We start from the raw sequence: 22086 nt of genomic DNA, 5'->3' as shown, positions 1-22086 counted from the left end.
TCCTTTTCTTAATGTATTGAGGTTCCATCCAGCAGAAAGAATGAGCTAACTGCAAGGCATGCCACATGAGGAGCTTGGAAATGTACAGCGACACGCTCGTATCCAGGGGAGGTTTAGCCAAGTGTGAAGTAGGAAACACATCTGAGAAGCAGCAAAAGCAGAGGGAAGGGAAGGAAACCTGGCTGGAGCTGTGGGTGTCCCAGGAAGCAGGGGCAGGTGCTGCCTGTCTCGGGAGCTGCAGGAGGGCTCCGGGCACGGAGAAGCCCAGCCGGGAAAGGTGCATTCCTGGCGCTGTCTCGTCGGATAACGAGGGGTGGCCCATGGGAAGTCTCGGCACATCATTAGAGGAGGCGGATAATGGAGCTGCCACGGCTCCAGGCAGGGCCAGGCAGCTTCACCTGACACAGCTGGGCCTGTTCCAGGCTCCTCTGGAGCTGCTGCTGCTGCCTCATTTATCTCCAGCTCATGAGCTGTTGGGCGGAGGGAACAGACAAACCTCTTCTCCACAAACGTTACTCTGTCCCAAGCACAATTTCTTTTCCCATGGGAAAAAAAAAGGACAATCTAAATTGTGGTGAACTGTTCTTATCTGTACTGAAGGGGTCTCTTCTATTAAAAGTGTAAGAAAGTATTAAAAGTGTAAGAAAGGTGATGTGTGGTTTAAAATGCTGTACAGAACTGGTAAGTAACATGTATGTACAATACTTAAGCAGTGATAGCAGCAGAATTTTGTAAGCACTTTGTCTGCTAAAGAAAATCTAGTTTTACAAGGGATTTTTTCAAAACCTTAAATGTGCTTAATTAAAATAAAATCAACTTTCCAAGTTTTCAGAAAGCTTTCCACTGAATTGCACTCTGCTTTCCCTGCAGTCTTTTCCTCAGCATTACTGATTTTCAAGTAACCCCCAAAACATTTGTCAGGATTCTGGGAAGGGAAAATAAACCCCTGAAGTGTCAATTATAAAAACCCAAACTTGGACTTCTGAACTTTCCCAACTGCTGCCCTTCTCAAGCCACTCATTAGGGAGGAAACACAAACACTTGTCAGGTCCAGTGAAGACACCAAATTTCTGAAGGCCAGTGAGGAAGACAAAATGCTATGAAGAACATTGAAGTGATTTACAACCCAGACCAAATTTATTTATTGCAGATTACTTTAACTAATCCCTCTCCTGGAGAAGTTATCTCTGCCTTCAGCATCGGGTGTCGATGACAGAAGTATTACCACTACACATCAAAACATTGCTATAATTTCTCTCACAGATCTATACCAGTCACAACAGGTTGCTGTGATTTTTGCAGATAAAAACCTGCAAGAAAACCGTTTTTTTTTTTCTTTTTAGCCAGCTGGAGTAAAAACGAGTGACAATCAGAATGAGCAGATACTCCTGGCAATTTCAATGATAGGCTCTTAATTACAAGTCACAAGAGTAGGGGTCATCTCCTCTGAGGCCAGTACATTCAAATGCCTCCCTCTGGGTTACACCGTTTCAGGAAAATGTATTTGTATGTTTAGAACTTCAGAAAAATGAAGAAATTGAGTCAGAAAACAGGGTCCCCAGGTTTTTTTAATCATAAATTTTTGCAAGTTAAAACTTCATTATTGACATTTTAGAAGAAACCTGAATTGCAGCTGGTCTGTGTAAAAATTAAAAAACACCTTTTAGCATTTAAGGACCACACCTTGAAGAGCTGCACGTAAAATAATGTCACTTCATCAATCTGCTTTGACATTCCCAAAGAGAAGCAACATTCCCAGCATTGCTGATGGACAATTCACAGGAAATTCACCAGCTTGGTCCTTCTCTGAGGTGTAGCTGCCAAAACGAGATTGTTCAACACAGAGAAGAGAACAGTCCAGGGAGACCTTATTGCAACCTTTCAGTACTTGAAGGGGTCTATAAGAAACATGGAGACAAACTTTTCATCAGGGCCTGTTGTGACAGGACAAGGAGCAACAGTTTTAAACTAAAAGGGGGTTGATTTAGTTTGCATATAAGGAAGAAGTGTTTTACAACAAAAGTGGTAAACTACTGGCACAGGCTGCCCAGAGAGGCAGTAGGTGTCCCATCCCTGGAAACATTCAAGGCCTGGTCTAGTGGAAGGTATCCCTGTTTATTGCAGGGGGATTGGAGTAGATGAGCTTTAAAGGTCCCTTTCAACTCGAACCATTCTATGATTCTGTGAAAAATGGGAACAGCCATTGCAGCCCTGAGGTTGGGCTGCAGTCTGAGTGAGGGCAACAGTGGGAGAAAGCCAGGAAATTTTTGCTGGGACAGGACACTCCCAAGAGCAAGGAGACAAGCTCTGTGCTCAGAAGTCCAAATAAGAACTGGGTATAAACTTCCTGAAAACAGATTTTCAATACATTCCATTCATTTTCTCCTGCTTTTGAATTGTCCACTGCCACCTCAAGTGTATTCCTTACTTGATCCATAACTGGCTTGCCAGACCAACACATGGTTCCCTGCTTCTGGGCACAGATTTATTAGGATTCCATCTTTGCCTGAGCAGCATGATGTATGCTGCTAAATACAGGAGAGATTACAAACACAGGCTTTGTATATCAACCAACATACTGTTCTCCTTTTTGAAAACAATTCAGCCAAAATTACATACATGGAAAAAACCAGAGTTACTCAGGATGATTTATTAATTGTACATAACACGCCCGAAGGCAGACTGGGAATGGAATTCAGATGGATGGACACAGAGGAGGATTAAGGCGATAATGGCAATGCGTGGTGCAACTTCTTAGTCACAAACACTCTCATCACATGAAATTATTTTCACAGATGATATTTATACCAGAGCAAGAACTGCCCCATAATTCCTCTCTTAAGCATTACAGAAACTGAAAGGCTAGTGTGATAAAACTTTCTGCAAATCTCTTTCAAAATATCAAAATTTAACAACTAAGTACCTTATTCCTAAGTCTGGTCATACGGACGCTCAAGTCTTTTCATTGGGAAACTTGCTCCTTGCTTAAGTTCTGTCACATTAGGGCTAGATCAGCCCCTTTCCATATTAAAAAGGAAAACAAGGAAGGAGCTAGGGAAGTGTGGAAAACTCCACAAGAGACCATTCTTGTTACCTGAAAATAAATGTCTGGTTTTGTTTTTTTTTCCAAGAGATTTAAAACTTTCTGTCCTAGGGCTTAATTTAGCTCATGATTTATGAGTACTGGGAAAAAGTGCTCTGGATTGGTCTGGCTTATCCATTAAGTGGCTGTGTTGATACTGCATTTTCCCTGCATTGGCCATTGCTGCTGGAATAAACAGGCCACGCTCTGGGCCATCAAGGCAACCCTTGTGTTTGCTCAAGGACAAGAAAATCCTGTCTCTCAGAGGGGAAGGACCAAGCAGAGGAGCAAGGATTGGTGTGAGAGCCACAAATGGCTTGGAAAGGATTTTTAATCTGTAAATAGCAGGAAATCCCAATCACATTCCCAAATGCACAAGCCATCCTGCATTAAAGCCCCTCACCCCTCTCAGCTGGGGTAGCACCAACCTGTGAGCCTCAGGAGAGCCAGTGCAGCACAGCAAGCTCCACTTCCAAACAACCTTTCTCCAACAGGAATAAGGACAGACCCAAGAGGAGTTTCATATCAGTAATTAAACCTGAAAGGAGATCCACACTCCTTGACCCTCCCCGGTTCACGTGCTGGACCATTTCCTTGCAATCACCCTATTTTGGTGAGGCAGAGGTGGGAGAAAGGCTACAGATGCTATCAGACAAAGAGCTGGTCCCCCTTACTGCTGCAGATGGTGGAAGCAGAATCCTCTTTCTTTTCACACTATCAATTAAGCAATGTTGCCAAACCCACATCAGCTTCTCAGTCAAACATTTCATTTCTCAGCAGTCTGTGTGAAGTTTGAAAGCTACAGTATGTTCTGCCAGCGGCCTCCAGAAAGCTGCTTTGCATTGTTTTGCTTAAATGGCTACAAAAGTGCTGTCAAAGAGGCACTGTCAACTGCAGCTTTTGTGTTTATGTCTTTTTACTTAGGGAGAAAAAAAAAGGAAAAAGAAACAAAACCTTTTGGAGTTGAAAGAACTGATTTCTGCTTGTTTTATCAGTCCTTTTTACATTCCTTTGGCAGACATTGGATTTTCCTCTCTGCTATTCACAGTGCAACCATATTCAATATTGAATAGACCTCTTTGACAGTTTTGAACCTGTTCCATAAGATTCCAAATGCACTGATTCATGGGCACTTGCAAAGATCCTACAACATAAAAAAAAAAGAGTCTACCCCGACTCAAGAATTGTTTTGCATCAGGATAATTTAAAACTTCTGCTCCTTCATCTGTATGATATCTCAGAGCCAACAAGAACACTTTCATAACTGATTTGTCTGCCTTACACACCAAGAGGATACAACAGCAAACACTCACTGTCTAGAAGTCAAGAAAATCTAATTATCTAATATTATAAAGGTTCTTCTTTTGTCTTCCAGCTCCAAAATGGGGGCAAAATGCTGGTCTTGGAAAGAATAAAATATGAGTCTCATATTTTAATGAGTGCCAGTGAGAACCCAGCACTGAACACATCCAAACACACAGGCTGCATTTCTGTTCTATGGTGTAGATTTTTTATTTGCTGCACACTCTCACAGTCTGAGCTTCCCAGCAGCCTGGGAATATTTTCTTCCTTGAGTATGCCCTCCACTCCCCTAATGCTGCTCCTCTGAAAACCAACACCATGGTAGAAACATTGCTTATGATTTAAAACTGCTCCTGTTTTCATACTTTGGGGGTAATTCCAGCCTGATCTTCACTTTGGAGAAGCAGATGTGAATCTGTGTGAATTAATAAATGACAGTGGAGACGATCACACTAATGTGTTACGAGTCTAAATGTGGAAGCAGCTTTTCTCAGCTGCTTCCAAATGCAGTGGTGGGTACATTTTCCATTCCATGGCCAGCATAAAGGAAATAAATAAAGCAGAGATTCCCAATTTGTTGTTCACGGATCCACTGGAGTCTGCTGACTTCCAATTCCCACATAAGCAGTGAAATCTACGGTCACTGAGCTTGGATTCAACACATAAGAGCCAACATGTCCTACTGGAAATTTTTTTGGTAGCCCACAAAGGAAAAAAAGGATGAAGCCTACTGAATGCTAAAGCACATACAAATAGAGCATTAGATCTCTCACATATGTCCTCCTAGGAAAAAAATCCCACAGAAAGCACTAGGAATTAAATCTATAGAAATGTAATACAGCTCTATGGAATTTCCTCTGAAGGCCTATAGAATTTACTACAGCAGGGAGTCCTTTTCAGAGCCCCTTTTTTCAGACAACTTGCAGAAGGATATGATTCTAATGAATGGGGTTTTTAAAAAAAAGTAATAGATTGACAATAATCTTCTATTAAATTATTTTCCATAGGAGTATTGACAGCCATAGCCATTAACATTATTTTATAAAACTGGAGGGATATATTGATCAGTGGATCCATTCTGTCCTGTCACAGAGAACTCGGGCAATTTATGATGCTATTCATTGTCAGGCAAAGGGTTTTGTTCCTTTTTTTTTTTAAACATCTGGTGTCCCTTGAATAATTACTTTAATTAAAATAAGAGACTATTTTATATGCTTTCCTTGACAAGAACTTTGCCTTTATGCTCTCTGGCAAATTCACTATTGCTGCTGTGTAAATACAGCAACACTTATTGGCCATTTGATACTTTCCATGGGTTTTCTGTGATTTAAGATGCAATGTTCCTCTGGGATTCCCAGCTCTTGGACTTTGTCTGCGCCTCCCCAGATCACATGGAAAAGAGAAGCTGGAATAGCAGGGCTTGGTGATGAACAAGGGGTTGGTTCCAAGGGAAGGGACAGCACAGCTCCTTGCACAGAGAGTGAAGTACAGGCAGCCAAAGTGGAAAAGGAGAGGGAATCACAGAATTACGGAATCATTTGGACTGGAAAACCCTCTCTGACCATTGAGGTCAGCACTGCCAAGGCCACCACTAACCCATGTCCCCAAGTGCCACATCCACAGGCTTTTACATCCCTCCATGGTGGGGACTCCACCACTGCCCTGGGCAGCTGTGCCAGGGCTGGACAGCCCTTTCAGCGAAGTAATTTTCCCCAATATCCAAACTAAACCTCCCCTGGAACAACTCGAGGCAGTTTCCTCCTGTCCTGTCTCCTGTTCCCTGGGAGCAGAGCCTGACCCACACCTGGCTCCACCCTCCTGCCAAGTTTCCTTGCCCTCACGGGTGGGTGACAAAGGAACTGGGAAGAGGTGAGGATACAGGCTCCAGGAACTCCTCCTGCCCCAGCCTTTTCCCCTTCCAGTTATGGATGATGGAGGAAAAATTGTAATGAAAACAACCTTTCACGCCTTGCAGTGCAGGGTTTTGTGAACTGATGAAAACATCCCGTAGAAAGCATTGAGTAAATTTGTTTTGCCCGTTTTCTCTCGATCCTCATTAGTTTTATCCTTATCATCATCTCTAATCCTTCCCACAGTGAGGTGGCAGAGTCAGTTTTGTAAGGATCTATCAGAGAAAAGCAAAAACCTGGGAAGGAAAAGCTCTTTCTGCCTTTGATGATGCAAATATATCTGGAAAAAATTTTCTTTTTATTTTATTTCTTGTTGTCTCCTCAAGTGTCCTTCATTTCATCTCCCTCACTTTACCTAAATATTGTCTAACTGCAGGAAGGAAAATATTGAACCCCACCAAATCTGGGGAGTTGACTTCACAGGAGCCTGAGCCTGGTATTTTATTTTTTTGAAGGAAAAATGTCTGTGCTCTCCATGCTAAATCCAGGGAAGTCAGTGGCCAAAATCCTAATGCCTTACTTCCCTGGGAGCAGGATTCAGCTCAGCAGGGATGGACAGTAGCTAAGCTGCCACCTCCCATTCCCTGGAGATCTTCCCAGGGCAGCAGTAATCAAAATAATTCATTTGCAGTTCTAAGCCTTTGATGCATGACTGCTGAGAAAGAAGATTTGCGAAAGCTGTGACAAACTTACACCTCAGCTTTCTGAAAAGGAGAAAAAAAATCTGTTACTGGAAAATTTGCCAATTTTTTCCCTCTAGCCCTTAATGCACAGCAATCCATTTGACCGTATAATTATTACTTAAAGGAAAGGAGTTGGTAAAAGAAGCGTAATTTATGCAGATGAACAAGGAAACAGATGAGAAATACAGAAGAAATATTAGCAGGAAAACACAAAATAACACAGAAACATTGCTGTGAACTGCTGTCAGACCTAAATCAAAGTCAGAAAGGAACACAGATTATGCCACCATCAGTTTTTGTTGGAGGAGGAAGAATCTTGGCAATCAAGATTATCTGATAATTACCTTTCTTAATGCATTAAATTCACTCAGCTTCACCTTCAGGCATTTAGCTGAAGAAAATAATGACACACATCCTCATGTTTAATGGTTAAACTCTATTTCCAAGAAATCTATTACATGTGGTGTCATCCAGAAACCCACACAATAAAGCATCTTTAAAAGAAGCACTGATAGAAAAGGATGGGGTTTGGAAACACAAAAAGCAGTTGTTTGCATCAAAATATTTTAATGTACAGGCTTTATTAATACTAATGAAAGTTTGATTGTCTTTCCTAATTAGCTCCCCACCCTCCTTTGTCAGGATCAGCTGCAGAACAAACCTTCTTCTGCCAGCATCTCAGGATGCATTAGACCTCATTAAACATCATTTTTAAATGAACATTTCATTTAAAAGAGATTAATTTTTAAAGTATGCCAGTGCTTGAAAACGCATCTGTAAAATTATACAGCTGCTGAAGAAATACCTCCACCTCCTAATTCACCAGTATTTATGGACAGATAAGTCCATGTGCTGCTACTAATGAGGTTTGGAGAGTCTGTCTGATAGTCTGCTGGCTCACAAAGGGACTTTGCCAAGTGCCCGACCCCTTTCCCATAGGATGAGCAAACCAGCCTTGGGCAGCAGAACACACATCATCCTCCTGGTCATATAAACACCAGGAAGAATAAATTTAACCTGAATCTGCTTTTAATCCCTTCCTACAGACAAGGACACGTCCCTCACAGGCAGCACCTCCAAGACAAAGTCCTGGTGGTTTGACCCTGATCTCAGGGGAGCAGATGCTCAATCCAGCACATTCCCCATGGTGGAGACTCCTCCACAGCACACTCCTTTCCCAGACCCTATCCACCACTATTTCCAAAGGAGTTATGGAGTTTCACCTTGAAATACTTTCCAGGGTGTTGTTGGAGTATTCTGGGTGTCTGAATTAGTCACACCGGGCAGGAACCAGAACCTTCTATGGCTCACCATCATTGCCATGGAGTCAGCATGGCACAAGGAAAATGGCCCATAGCTGCTTTGTAAATACAGAATGAGACATCATTTTTAGGTAAAGTTTGGGTTGGTCTTACAGAAACTGAGCAATTTTTTTTCCTTAAATGAACAATTTGCACTAAAAAAATGGATACTTCTAGTTGAGAACAAGTGAGGTTTATGTCTTCAGCATGTGCACATTCATGTGCTTCAAGAAGAACTTGAGAAGATGGTTCTTCCCACCTGGATGCCCTTTATCTGATGGCAGGTTTCCCCTACAGCGTAAATTGGACCTTTCTGACAACAAAAGACCAAGAAATTTAAGGTAATCCTTCTCAAACAAGTGGGCTGTGGACTCTGTCATGTCTCCAGCTAATCCACTGAAACACAGAGATGGAAAACTATCAGTCACATCATGTGAAGAACTGCTGTAATAGTGCATAATGAAATGGAATTTCTTACAGGATTTGGGAAAAGAAATTAGAGATTACTAGGACAGCTTATTTCCTTCTGTGCTAATATGACTCTGGTGACTCCCACGGGACTCCTGCCTGTCATCGACCTTAATTTAAGCCAACTCTTCAGCAAAGTCTGGGAGTACATTTGAAAATTTTATAACTCTGCTGAAGTCTCAGTGGAGTTGATGAGATTTGGGCATTATCTTTGGGACCACAAATACTAAAATGGAAGCTGAATTGGCTTTCACTTGTTATCATTTGAAAGTGTTCCTGTTATTTATTTCCAATGTGGATTGCTTAATTAGAAACACAGGTGCATTCACTGGGCTGTATTTTGCTGCTCAACTTAAAAAGCCATTTTTAAACTACTGATACAAAGCAAAACAAATACTTTAATTGGTTTTACTAAGAGTAATTTTAAATTAGTAAATTTTGAGGGGGAATTAATTAATTTCAATTGTACAATACAAATATCTATCTGTTAAGCAAGCACCCACAAAACTAATAGGGGAAAGGAATAAAGCTACTTTCAGTTATTAAACATTACTAAAAGTGATGGAATGGACAGCTTCTGTGTCAGTTGCTAACGATTGGCCATTATAAATAAGATTTTCCCTTCTTTTATATGATATTATTTTGGTTATTTGTTATACAGACTAACAATTAAAATACTCTATTTATGACTTAGAGTGTAATTCTACTCTACCCAAATCAAGCCTCCAGTGTATTTCTCCAGGGTCAACACCTACACAGTTACAAATGCCCAGTAAAGTGGAGGTGAGCAGTGCTGAAGGCAGGTGTCACAAACATTTTGTGCTCCACTTGGAAAAGCCCAACTCGGCCTAAGAGACTCTGTTTATCAGCACTTGGGAATCAGCTGTATGAATGCCCCAGTAGCTTTCCTTGAGCTCTTATGGTGGTGCTGGAGAACAAAAGTAGTTTTTATCATGCAGTTGCTTGCAGCTGATGATCTCATATTATCAGCATATGTGGCATTATCCCTCTTCTGTGCAGGATTCCTGGAGAATGCTGTTAAGCTGGTCCCTCAGCTCTCTCAGGTGAAACAGCCACATTTAAACCCTGATTCTGTGCACATTAGTTACTTCAGCAGATTCCCTGGAGTTTACTGTAGGAGAAAGGCAACCCAGATTTGGTCATTAAATTTAGATTCTTTCTGCTCATCTTATTTACGCAGCCAAAAAAGGTATTTGTATCATTTTTCTTTTCAACGGATGGAATAAAATCAACTGCATAACAAAGTGTCCTTGATCATGAACTATACAAAACAATGCATTTATTTGGAGTTCCAAATACACAAAAGGAGTAAGACAGTGAGTGAAAAATAAACCTGCCAAAAAAGGAAGGGTCTGATTTTCCAGGCATAGTATAGATCATGTTCCTAAAATGACTGGAGCAGTCCTAAAATATTGTTCCAAGGGACATATCCTGGGTCCCTCTGACAGATGTATCTTAATTGTTTACTGACTGAGGTTTTAGGTACCTGCAGGGCAGGCAGTGAGCAGGGGCAGGAGGGTTCATCTCATGTAACTTCTTAACCTGTAATGGAAACCCTGCAGAGACACAGAGAGCATCCAATCTAATGTCTGCATTCACCTCTTCCCAACACCAATATGCAAAATTTAACCTCTAGACAGCAATCCAATACACTGAAGTTAAACATGAGGATGGTCATACTTGAGACCAGAGGTCCATCTCAGGCAGAGTCCTCTCTTTTAGAGTGGCCAGACCACTGCTCCACTCACTATTTGAAAATTGAGGATTTTTTTTAGCAAGAGGTGACTTTTATGGGTTTACTAATCTGTCACTGGGCTTCCTTTAGATGAGAAGATGCATTTCTGCCTCTTTGAGGCTACAGGAAGCAATAGGAACATTCTGGTGTCATTCTCCACGTTGGATCCAGGTTTTAGGGTTGAAAAAGACCTTTAGGACCACCAAGTCCAACTGTGAACCCAGCATTACCACCATGGTCACCACTAAGTTCTGTGCTTAAGAGCCATATCTACATATCTTTTGAACAATTCCAGGAATGGTGACTCCACCTTTTCCTCTTCCAGGTCCTCCAGGTTTCTTCATCTCCGAGAGTGCTCATCCAACAGATTGGCAGCAGTGGGTGTCTCATTTGCATGGGACAAAGGAGGTGGCCCTGTGTTCCAGGCACTGAGGGCAATGGAATCGACCTCACAAGGAAATGTTCTCTCCAGGAGACACTCAGCTTGAGAGGACTCTGCCTTTCCTCCCAGCACTGCAGGTGGGCATCCACAGCTCAGGAGCTCAGACATCTCCCTCCCACCACAAGCCTGGCACCAGCTGGGCAGGGGGAAACCCTCGCATTTTGGTGCCTGTGCCGGTTTTATATGACACCACCAGTGGCTACCAAAAAAAATCCCAATGCAAAACAAAGGAACCCAGTCCTGGCTCTCTGGCTAAGGGTCCAGAGCAATTTCAAAGGATGTAGGGAATTATCAAATGAATTTAGGTGCCTACCAGGTCAGGCAGTCCTGGGCAGCTGACTGGACTGGTTTGCAATCTGAGACCCTGGGCAGAATGGATTCAAGCCAATATTAATAATTGCTTTACTAGTGGTTAATTGAGGTTCTTTGTTTAGGATCTACAAATTATAATTTAGGGTCTGGGACATCTGTCATTCCCTTCCACAAAAAATTAAAGCACCTGGATGACAGCACTGCTATTTTTCAGTTCCTGTTGAGACATACCAGATTTGGGATCTTGGGGTTTGTAACATGCTTATTTTATGTAGTTCAGTGTTTTCCTTGTTTAATTTGGTCCTTTGGAAATGACTGGAACCACAGATATCCTCTGGGTGACCACCTTTCACCAGGGGAATCATTCATCAGCAATACAACCAATTTTGCCTACATTAAAAAGGAGCATGAGAATTCTACACCACCATTTTTCCACTTTATTTGTGCAATAATGTAAAAGCCCAAACCAACTCAGAATTATGCAAAATACCAGGACACGAAGCATCTAATTACATTCTGACTTTACTGCTTTCCAACACCCTAAGTCAAAATAGGTGAACTATGAAGAACATGAAATAATTGCAATCATTATCACATAAAATGTACTGTACACGAATTTAGAGTGGTTTTGGGCTAAATCTATCTTTAGCTTAGCCCCATGGTATAAAGTCCCATTTATGCTAATAATTCCAAACCCCAGATCAGGGGAGTGCAGCAGAGCTTGATGAAAGCCAGATTTTGGGGGTGGCTGGAGTATTTAATTCCTATGGTGCATGAGAAACTCCTCTGCCTAAGAAATAGAGGATATTATTCTGTTGATGTTACCTCTGGCAGAGCCTCATGGAAGACAAGTGGTAAAAAAGGAATCGACCTCTCAAGATCTGGGCCTTGCATTGCTGAATTTTCATGATTATATATCGAGATAGAGAACTTTAATTGCTTATATCTGTGCAAAATTTTATGAGATCTTCTACAACCCTGCAGTTCAATCCATTTGCTCTTAAAATCACCCTCTTAAATAAATTTTTAAGAAAACCCTCAGCTCAGCTCTACTCTTTTATCCTTTATTTATGCTTTGTTTAAAATTATCAGAGTTGATAAGACTGAGCGAGGTTGCTTTGCACCTCTCAGAAGATGTGTGCACATTAAACATATTGGCAATATTTATTTATTCTGCCATCTGTCCCACCAGCTCCACATTCTCAACAGTTTGGCCTAGAGAGGGCCAAAAATCACCTGAGCATCATAAAGCGAGTCCCCGGCTGTCAGCAGAACACATTGAGCCCACAGCTGCTGTCCTGCTGCCTGATTTAATGAGGTTCCTAAAGTATGTGGACAAGGATTCGGGCTCCGGGTTGCCATGGCGATGGGAGCGGGCGCTGGGAGCGGGTGTGGGCAGCATCCCGATCAATAGGGATCAGCTCACGGCCCATCGGTCCTGCCGCACGGACACGCCGGAGCGCGGAGGTGGGAGAGCGGCTCTGCCCTGACGGCCAGGCTGGGCTCAGGACACGGGCCCTGTCCAAGGGGCAACACTCTGCACTGAGATAAACGCCCTGTTGGTTGCTCTGTCTGTCTGTTCTCCCATCGCTTTGCAAACAGAGTGTTTCGCATCCTCTGAACTCCATCGCTTCCCTCAGGTCCCGAGAGAAACTCAGAATCATAGAACATGCTGAGTTGGAAGGGACCAAAAGGATCATTGAGTCCAACTTCTGGCTGTGTGCAGGACACCCCAAGAATCCCACCATGTAGCCTGAGAGTGTTGTCCAGACTTGGTCAATACTACGTTCCCAGGGGAAAGGATCCTTCCATGGTTGACTCAAACACCATCACAGTCTACAATTTCCTCGGGAGGGGCAGAGAAGTGGCAGGCACTGAGCTCTGCTCTGTGGGGACCAGGGACAGGACCCCAGGGAATGGCCTGGAGTTGTGCCAGGACAGGTTTAGGTTGAATATTAGAAAAAGGTTCTTCCCCCAGAGGGTGGTTGGGCACTGAACAGGCTCCCCAGGGCAGTGGGCACAGCACCAAGGCTGACAGAGCTCAAAGAATGTTTGGATGATGCTCTCAGGCATATGGTGTGACTCAGGGGATGGTCCTGTGCAGGGCTACGGGTTGGACTCGATGATCCTTGTGGGGCCCTTCCAACTCAGGATGTTCTGTGGGTCCATAATCTCTGAATTTCCCATCACTTTTAGCAGCACATTACTACACTAGAGCAGTGTCTATGTTTCTGAGGTCAAAGGCTTTTCTACTAAGTCAAGTCACCTGTTTTCAGAAGACGAACACTCGTGTGCAATCTGTGATTCATGTAGAAGTTTCCTCACCCAGAAAGAACTAAAAACCAGAGTAGCAATCCAGTGACAGGGAGAAAACACGTCATGCCAAATAATTCAAGTTGGATTCCCACGCGCTTCCAGCACAGCACACAGGGACAGATTTTTTTTTTCCACGTATTTTAAAAACTAAAATATCATAAGTGTATTTTTCCTCCTGTGCAGAAGCATGAAAGGCATAATTTTAGCTATTTACGTATATCCGGAGCACTCAAACCTGAATGAAAGGTTGACTCAGAAATTCATACCCCCCAAAAAAACCCAACAGTTAAACATATTTTAATGATTAGTCCAAATCTCGTTTTACCACCTGATAGTCTTTCAAGATTATGCTTCAAATTTAAAGGAAGTAGCTTTTTGCCCCTTTCCCACCCCTTCTGACAGGAGCATTCAGACATGATCTTCCAGTCTGGAATATTAAAGCCCAAACAGCACCATATCAGGCGGATTAGTCACACATGTTTACATTGCATTGGCCATTCAACCCTTCTTGTCCTCAGATGGATCTCAACAATACAGCAAACAGCTCCACTGTGTAACAACCAAAGTGGGTAATCAAGGCCTCTGAACAGAGAGGGAATTAAGGGGTTTGGAGTTTCTGTGAAAGCAGCAAAAGATGTCATCAAAGTTGGTACAAACTGACATTTAAGGAAGCGTCACGTCAAGTCTCAAAAAATGGTATAAATATGTTGTAAGGTTAGATGAAAAAGCACAACATCATGATGACAAAAATTTAATCCCTCTGGGATCACCTTAGAAAATAGGATCCACATTTCAAGCAAAGAAATTCCCCAAATAACCCATTCCTCTCCACATGAAAAAGCATCAATAATCAGACCTGTTCTCGACATGGCATTTTGTCACTCATCGAATCCTCTGTATCGAGAGACTGAAAACAAATTCCAGAGGAATCCACTGAGGGAGCTGGAATTCCCTTCTGTAGAAACTAATACTGTCATTTTTCTACAGTTCTGAGCAGATGTTACAGCTTAAGCTGCTCACCAAAACGAAGCCTTCAGTGCTAAGCCCTCAGGAGCTTGTAGCACCAGCGATGCAGCGTGGACAGCACAGCCCGTGTCACTCTGTGGGATGTCACTCATCCAGGTTGGGACTGGTGCAAACACAGCAAACAAACACAGCCCACACACTTTCGTTTACAGCTGGTGATTTATTTTATGCCATTTACCACAGTGAGAGGTTTCATCAGGGATCTCTGACAGACTGGATTTCCTCATCAAAATGGTACCATCTTCAAACATAGAGTGTTGTTTTCCTAAATTTCCTTGTCCAGTTTTCCCGTGGCAGATAGAGAGGACAATGGACATCTACAACTTGAAGGATTGCTTCAGTTAAAGGAATTTGTGAGCTTGAGCCAGTCCAAAACATGCTGATCTACAGAACAAAATCCACAGCTCTGCTGGTGCTCGCTGCCAGTCCTGGTCAGTCCTACCAGTTGTAGGAAGAGGAGACTTAAGGGCAAAGGCACATGTAAAGTCTCTCCAGTGAGGAGTGAAGCATTTCAACCCTGCATCACAAAGACACATCTCATCTTGGCAACCTGTTCTTGGCAAGAGGCTACTTCTGGCATGACATTTCATTTATTACTTTTCAATCAGATTGGGTTTTATGGCATCTTTGTGACATCATTGGCTTCCTTTGAGTTGTTGGAATGGATTAAGCTAGGAAAAAGAATCTACAGTTCACTTGGAAACGGTGCTGAGGGCTGGTAACATCTTACCCTGTGACCACATGGGCTTCAGTGGCTGGTCATGAAATGCTGCAGTTCATGCAAAACATCATCCCACTGTTTGCACAGAACCTGGCCCTACCAAGCAAAGTCAAGGCTAAAAGATCAGTACCAATCTCTGCACCTAACCAGATATTCATATTACTCCAATTGCCCAACTTAACAAAATTGTGTTTGCTCTACCTGACAGCTGTGTAGTATTTCTGTGATGCCCAATCCTCATTTAAACAGGAAATAAAACTAATGGCACTGACCTTGCCATTGCAAAGGCAAAAAGGTCTGTTATTGAACTTGGTTCAAGGTTCAGAACACACCTGAAGGAAAAGGTAGCACTGACAAAAACTGACTCAGCTGCCCAAGGGCAGGCAAATGAACAATTGCAATGTGGTCTGAGACATTCAGTTTACTGCAGGAGCAGATGAACGGGTGGAAAATCATCGACTGATCTGCTCATTGCTTTTCTATATTGCACTATGAGTCTTTCTTTTCACCAGGAGCCTCTAACCTGGGTTGAACTTCTCAGACTGATCAGCCCAGAGCATCCACTGGGATGGCAGCAGAAACTTCCTGTAAAGGGGCACTAGGATAAAGGAGTTAATGAAAGCCTTCCCTGAAAACCTAAGGCTGGTGTCTCCACTGCCACCACCAGATAACTTGAAAGTCTAATCCTACTCAGTTATTTCTGCAGTGCTGATTTCCACACAAAGCATTTCTCTAAAGCTGAGAGGTCCAGAAAACTCTGGCTTGAGATTACTCTTTTTTCATTTCTATTTTATGAAATATACAGAAACTTTAAAATAAAATTTAAGTCTTTCAGACTGAGGTTGTTCTCACAATATACAGACTCCAGATTTGTTGTTGTAAGTGAGAGCTCTGTTCCATCTTCTGCACAAAGACACAATTCTGACTTCTCTCTCAGGTTGGATATTAAAAGTTAACTTCAAATCCCTTCATGAAATGGATGTTTATTCTGAGGGTTTTTATGTGCAGTTTTTGGCATAGTGTGATTTGGTTTATACTTACTTTTCCCCACCATAGCTATAATCTCCTCTTTCAGGATAGTGAAGCGTTCTCTAATTGGCTTTTATTTTGCTTCATGCACTCTTTGCACCTCATAACAGAGCTCTAAAGAGCTCTCATTCTGCTGAAAAAGTTCCTGTGGAGGCTGTGCTTGCTATAAAATACGATGGGATCAGTTAAGCGAGACGATTCTCCAAACACACATCACCAACATCAGTCTCCAGGAGTCTGTATCTCAGGGAAGCGTCAGTCCATAATAAGTCCATATACAACAGGGAGTGATGCCATCAGAGCATGTCCTACTGAAACACTTGTTCTTATGAAGTCCGTGAATATTGCTTTTAAGTGTAAAAAAAGTAATCTATTCTAGAAAGACACTTATGAACAGAAAGGGGGAAAGAATACTCTCTGATCTCTTGAGCCGAGCTCTCAAGACATCAATGACTATGCACTCATTTATAATCTCCACTAATTTACTGGCTGCCCTAGAGACACACTTTGATCTTTGGGAAGATCTACTGTATCTCTCTGCTTTGCAACAGGCAATAAAAACTGTAACCCCTTATAATAAAGTGGTCTAAATAATGTAGTCATAGCATCTAGCCCCCAATTCATCAAGGAAGATGCCACCTTCCACCCTACATTCATGGCATAAATATTCATCACCAGCGTGGGAAGGCTTGGCTGTGTACAACAAGTTTTGTAGGAGATGTCCTTTCTCTGCAAGCACATGTGCTGTGTGAAAGTCTGTATAATTAATGTCAAGGATCAGTGCTACGAAAAACAAAACCAGAAAACTCAAACAAAACTCAGAAAAAAGCAAGGCCCCAGAGCTGACAGACATTTTTTAATATTTTGGCCTAAATAATGAATAAGGCTCCTAAACAAACACTCTTAGGATTAGCCAAGATTATGAATGTTTCAATACTGTAAAACAATAAAAATCAAAGCCAAATATAACAGCATTATTTAGCATATGGTACAGATAGAGGAAGGATAATAAACTAATTTGAAGAGCTAAAAGTCACCCATTATAGTTTCTGAATTTGTAGATCCTTTGTACAGCTATTGGGGCTGCAGGGAATCCCATGGGAAGCATTTTTCTTAATTGTGTATCTAAATTTCATTTTGCTGGAATAAAACAGATTAAATGTTTTCTGCAGTTAGAGGGATGAGGCATAAAGCACCACCAAGAACCCCAGATCTTCTCTTCATTCTCTTTCTGCCAGCCAGGGTCACTCTGGAAGAGGGATCCAACACAGAGCAGGATTAATGACAGCACAGTTGTGAGAGCTTGGATCATGTCAGGATCAGCTTCCCATCCCCGTGTACCCGTCTGGGAATCATCTGCTTAACAAACAGCACAGTGCATCCACACAATCTCTTGGCAGCATGCTTCCAGCCATGCCTGGAGCTGGAATGGAGAGCAAATTGCCCACTTGCAAGCCAGTCAATATTGAAGGGAAAACCAGATTTGCAGCTGACTTCGCAGAGGTCCCTTTGTAAGAGCACAGGTGTCACACAGGAGTTGGTTTGTTTCTTATGAGAAAGCCCTTCTTCAGTGTCAGCAATGAAATAGCAGCACCATATGCCTCTGTACCTGTCCACACTTGTTGATCCATGGATATGAGAGACAGCACATGCACAGCATGGGAAATGACAGAATACACATCTGGATGCCAAAAAGCATTTACTGCAGCAGTTGCTCTGGGAACTGTCTTTCCCACTGAGTAGCCAGATACACAAGGCTGAAATATTACCACAGGGCAGGTAGATCCAATAGCAGATTAAAAGGTAACAAAAAGAGAAGAAACACAGGGGTATTTGGGTAAAGAGAATTAGAAATGCAAACACACCTCCCGTCCCAGAACAGACCCAAGTCCTTAGGGAGTGAAACAGAAAGAACCAAATTTTCACACACAACCAAAGCCCAGAGGAGATGACACAGACAGAGGCCACAGCATGGACCCACTGCTCTCCTGGGAGCTCAGCTCGGGGGAAAACAGGGACACTTTGGGACAAGTGAGGCCAGACACGCTGTTGCTGGCCTGCAGCAACAACTTTGTTCCCCAAATTGGGCCAGGTGTGAGGGACCTCAGTGTGGCAGAAACACATGACAGGAGGCAGAGATGTGTGCCCTACAGTGGGCAGCCTACTGAAGCAACAGGGACAAGCTCTGTGTGGTGCTCCCACAGCACCTCCTCAAAGTGCAAAGGATCCAGGTTCTGGAAGTCCCTTCAGAGAAGGGCCACAGACTCCAGACTGGATGGCCCCAGTGTTTTCCCCCATTTCAGACTTCTTTCCAACCCTGTCTCACACTGAGCTCATCAAGGCTTCCACACTTTGCAGATCCTGCTGCCCCGAGACAGGCAAATTCTCCCCTCTGCAGTGGCCTTTCCTTGGTCACAACCCCAGAGGTTTTATGGGAAACAACTTGGCCAGGCTGCACTGCCCATTGGGGTGAGGAGCTGCTTCTCCCAAGAAGCAGGAGATATGGACACTGTGGAGACCTGTATCTCCACTTGCCCCCTCACAGCTGCAGTCCCATGGGCTCCCCAATTCCCCATCCATGTCAGTACTGGGTTATTTGGCAGCAGAGGGGGAATCCACTGAGATCTATATATGCTTTATACACACATGCATAAAAACCAATTGTATAGGGTCACATAGCCAGAATCTATCCATATGGAACATCATTCCATGTATGGAATAACTCCCATAGTCACAAAGGAGAAGAAACAGGAATGTCTTTTCTGGCAGAAAGGGCAGATGCAAAGGCCTGGTGTGATTTCTCCACAGGCTTTCTGCTTTCTTGTAAGTGCCTGTGACCAAAATTAATGACCAAATAGTCAAAGCTAATCACTCATAGTGGCTTCAATAAGTGAACTATTCATACCCAGGACAGATTGTACCTCACATTTATTCCAAACCTTTCATCCTAAGATTATAAGTGTTCTTTGCAAAACTGCAGCACAGAAATGGGATCCAAACCACTAACTTCATTAGAATTAATGATTAATCCCACCCAGAAGCCAGCCCTAGACCAAACACCAATGCATACAGTCATTTTCTCAGGCAGAAACAGTGATGCTCTGTAATGTCTCTTCACAGCAATAAACTGGAGGGAAGGAGAAACCCCCAGTGATCAGGTAACAAGGAGGGAATATGTAGGTAGGTGACATTTAGTTTTCACTACAGGAGGAATGTGTATACGCTCCAGAAGAGGCACTGGAGATATTCTTGCAGGTCAGTTTATTATTACTATCCAAAATGCCATCTCTGGCCATGGAGTAAGGATCTGAACCATCACAGGGGTGTCTCACAGGTTTCCCAGCAGCACTGCCAGTGTTCAAAGTTTATACCCTTGAGACAGGAGCACAGGGTTTGGCCAGAGCTCAGCTGGGCCATGGCTGAGAGGAGCAAGAGAGAAGGAAAAGGGCAGAGAGCATATTGGAAACAGAGAACTGGGATACAGGACAGGAAGCAGGGACTCTGGAGAGTCTGGCTGGCTCTGCTGACCATGGATGGAAAAGGAAGAGATTTACTGCTGCTGTTGGGGCAGACTCCCTATCCCTTACTCGTGGTGGCCATCCCTGTTGTGTTTTCCATCTGGGATGATAGTTTGCCCAGCAGCAGGAGCTGCTCTGGCCATGCAGGGGTTTGCTGTAGCAGTGGATAAGAGCCATGGCCATTTTGCTTCCTGTGCAGTCTCCTGCTCCAGGCAACTGCCTCATTTGCCTGAGCCTGGAGGGAACTCTGGCCCTGTGTTATTTCCAAGATGTCACAAAAACACTTTATTCAATACCAAAGCACTCCTCAGTCTGATCAGGCTGACAGACATCAGGTGCTCCATGGATTCGGCTGCCATGGTAGAAAGCCAGACAAATAATGCTCAACTAACTGAAATACTACAGATTGCACTAAGGAAACATAGGAGAACTCAGTCCTGTAATTTGCCATGGATAAATGAGCTATTTTTTTCCATTCGCACCACATCTTTGTCAACCATCCATTTTGGAAATGTTGAATCTCCACGACTATGGGTGAAAGAGCTGAATTTAACTCACGGTATATAACATTTATAAAAGTTATGTATGTAACAATGTGGCTGTCCAGTAAGATGCTCAAACTCAAACACATTGGTATTTTTATTTTTCTAAATTATCTTTTTTAAGGGGGGAAAAAAAATAGAAGTGTAGAGCAAAGCCAATCCTGTTTGTGTCCTGGAGTGAGCACACACATGGGAGAGCACAGCACACTTCTCTTTTCTGTGGATCCAGGGCCACCTTGTCATCCCTTTCTTGCTCCTTTCCCCTCCAAAACACTTCAGTGCTTTGTGATATTTTTCTCAACTTTGCAAAAACTACTCAAACACTGTTCAGAGTTGTATTTTAAGAGTTTCAATTTTTTGGTTTTCATTGTATTAAATTCATACTTTCTCTGTTAAAAGTTTCCTATTTCTGCCTTGCTGCACTACACCCCTGTTTTGGAATTTCAGGCACCTCTGGTGTGAAAATGAAAACTCCACTTTAAAACCGGGAGAGAGGAATCGTGTGCCATTTGCTGGAACAGGTTTCACACCAAAGTGGGAGCATGGAACATGCTTCTTCCTCATAATTGCCATGGAATTTGTGCAGAAGGAATCTGACACAATCAACAAAAATATGAACAAGAAGAAATGTGAGTTAATGAAATATCATGTACTTGGAATTGATACAAAGATCACAACAGCTCAGAGGAAGAACATTCCTGGGAGCAGGAAACTCCAGCTGCAATCGTGCAGCGAGTTTAGCAGAAATGGCCCTATCAACTGAGCAAAATGTCATGGTATAAAGTAATAATTTATTGAACTAAGAAAATTTTCGGAAAATGATGCTAGGGCTTCTTTTCCTAAATGGATAGTCATGTTTAATTAGGTTTAAGAGAAAATATGGCAAGGGATCCTCACACAACAGAGCAGAGTGCTGTTAACTTTGGCTGCTTCCTGAATTATCAATGAGATCTCTACTATAAAAACCATTTTGCCACTGAAAACGTTAAGGAAAAATTGCCTTCCTGATCAAAGAATGCCCCCTTTTGGAACGTCCCAACCCCAGAGACTGCTCTTAACAACCCATTCACAGATTAAATCTTTTTTTCCTGCTTGGAAGACCTTGCTGTGCAGGTTAAAAATGGTGTTCACTTTATGCCCTCACTCATGAACTGTTCTATGGGCAGATCAGTGCTAACCAGTCCTATTTAGCACCTGCCAGCCCATTTCTGCACCAAGCCCCCCGTTTGTGGCATTTGCTTTTCCCCACCAATTTTACAACTCATTTCTAACTATATTGACTTTTCAGCACGGAATTGAGCTTCATTTCAAAAGCAGCAGCTAGTAAAAGTTAATGATCCAAAAATGTTACTATTTTAAGCTCCTGGTGGGCCAACCAGTTCTTTCTGACCACAGAGAACGCAAAGCCTGAAGGCTGCAGTGGTCACAGTAGTTCTGCCCTGTTCAGGATCATTGCAAGCTGGTGTCAGTCCCAATTTTCCCCTCTCCCTCTTGAGTTTTCATTACAGAAGTGATGGGAACTTCTTCCTTCCAGTCTAGGACAAGATATTTCCCTGTGGAGCAAGTGCTCAGTAAGGGGGGAGCACAGCAAGGGGGGTGCTGGCAATCGCCTCTGGCCTTTATGAGGGTGAGAGTGACTGACAGATGAGCCAGGACTAAATCTCTGAAGACAAATCTT

General features: G+C 42.9%; 1 long non-coding RNA gene across 2 annotated transcripts; it reads right to left on the bottom strand.

Moving 5' to 3' along the window:
• Window positions 1-6353: 6353 nt before the first annotated feature.
• Window positions 6354-12571, bottom strand: LOC113978648. 2 transcript variants are annotated; one of them, XR_003537630.1, is made up of 3 exons: window positions 10813-10910; window positions 8538-8674; window positions 6354-6530 (listed from the first exon to the last, which is right to left on the bottom strand). It is a non-coding gene; the product is annotated as an uncharacterized LOC113978648 (long non-coding RNA). The 2 variants fall into 2 exon arrangements; XR_003537629.1 differs by lacking the exons at window positions 6354-6530; window positions 10813-10910 and adding exons at window positions 11488-11646; window positions 12493-12571 and having other exon boundaries at window positions 8413-8674.
• Window positions 12572-22086: the final 9515 nt, after the last annotated feature.

This window comes from Neopelma chrysocephalum, unplaced genomic scaffold, assembly GCF_003984885.1.
Source record: "Neopelma chrysocephalum unplaced genomic scaffold, ASM398488v2 Primary Assembly neopelma1_347, whole genome shotgun sequence".
Classification (NCBI taxonomy): domain Eukaryota; kingdom Metazoa; phylum Chordata; class Aves; order Passeriformes; family Pipridae; genus Neopelma; species Neopelma chrysocephalum.
This window is presented reverse-complemented; position numbering and strand designations above follow the sequence as displayed.